The following is a 1,840-nucleotide window of genomic DNA, read 5'->3' on the forward strand; positions in this document are numbered from 1 at the left end:
CCACTGGAGTCGGAGTCAAGGCCCGAGCTGTCTTCGGAGGGGAATGATCGGCAGGCATGTTCTACCGGTGGCCTTGAAAAACTGAAAACTTTAGTCATTGGCGATTCCATTACACGCAGTATTAGACTAAAGAATCAGCCGGCGATAGTACATTGTTTACCGGGGGGCAGAGCCACCGACGTAGCCGCAAATCTGGGGTTGGTGCTAGCGAAGTCTAAAACTGGCAAGTATAGAGAGTACAGAGATATTGTTATCCACGTTGGCACCAACGATGTTAGGATGAAACTGTCAGAGGTTATGAAGCAGAACATAGCATCAGCGTGTAAATTAGCTAGAAAGAGGTGTCGGCATTGAGTAATTGTCTCTGGCCCCCTCCCAGCTAGGGGTAGTGACGAGCTCTACAGCAGACTTGCACAACTCAATCGCTGGCTGAAAACGGAGTTCTGCCCGTCGCAGGAGGTAGAGTTTGTAGATAACTGGCCTTCTTTTTGGGACTCTCCCAGAAATAGGGTCAGGTCTGATCTGCTGAGGAGCGACGGACTCCATCCTAGCTGGAGTGGTGCTCTTCTTTTATCTAGGAACATTGACAGGAGTCTCACTCCTATAGCTTTAACATGAGATAGGGTGCAGGTCAGGCTGCAGGCTGTTAGCCAGCCTGCTAGCATAGTGGAGTCTGTCAATAGCATAGCCAGAGTAGTTAATACAGCTTTACCTATTGCCACTGTGACTCGTTCCAGGCTGAGAAAAGTTAAACAAGGTAGTGCTAACAAAAACAACCTTATTAAGATAAAGCCTTCCTCCATCTCAAAATGGGACTCCTAAATATTAGATATCTTGCTCCAAAGGCAGTTGAAGTAAATGAATTAATCTCTGATCATAAACTAGATGCTATTGGTTTATGTGAAACGTGGCTAAAGCCTAATGAATTCACTGCCTTAAATGAGGCCTCTCCTCCTGGCTATACTAGTGATCATATCCCTCGTGCGTCCCGAAAAGGAGGGGGTGTCGCTAATATTTATGACAGTAAATATAAACTTACTCTCAAACATATCACAGAGTTTAATTATTTCGAAGTTTTACTCATGAAAGTTAACCAGGCCGATAAATCATTTTACATAGCTACTATTTATAGGCCCCCCGGGCCATACACATTGTTCCTCAATGAGTATCCAGAATTCTTGTCTAACCTTGTAGTCATGGCAGATAGTATTCTAATTTTTGGCGATTTGAATATTCATATGGAAAACTCCAATGATCCTCTTCAAAAAGCCTTTGAAGCCATAATTGACTCAATGGGTTTTATCCAACATGTCTCAGGTCCAACACATTGCCAAAATCATACCTTAGATTTAGTCCTGTCACGAGAAATAGATATTGTAGATCTAATAATGTACCCCCAAAATCCTGGATTATCGGATCACTGTCTTATTACATTTACCGTTAAAACAAGAAATCCACTTGCCCCCCAAACAATGAGTTTCAAAAGCCGTACTATAAATTCTCGGACTACAAATAAATTCCTTGATATTCTTACTAGTTCGCTCATTAACGTCAGAGTAAATAAATCTGTAAACGATCAAATCGAGGATCTAAACTCAATACTGCGAAATACATTAGACATAGTTGCACCACTAAAAACTAAAGAAATACGCAACAAGAAACTTGCTCCCTGGTACACCGACAATACTAGAGCACTTAAGCAAGCCTCCAGAAAATTGGAGCGAAAGTGGCGCTCCACCAAGTTGGAAGTATTTAGACTAGCCTGGATAGACAGTACAGTACAATACCAAAAATCACTCACGTCTGCTCGATCAGCTTATTTCTCCAACCTGATTGAGGC

The sequence above is a fragment of the Esox lucius genome, chromosome 25 (assembly GCF_011004845.1).
Source record: "Esox lucius isolate fEsoLuc1 chromosome 25, fEsoLuc1.pri, whole genome shotgun sequence".
Lineage (NCBI taxonomy): Eukaryota > Metazoa > Chordata > Actinopteri > Esociformes > Esocidae > Esox > Esox lucius.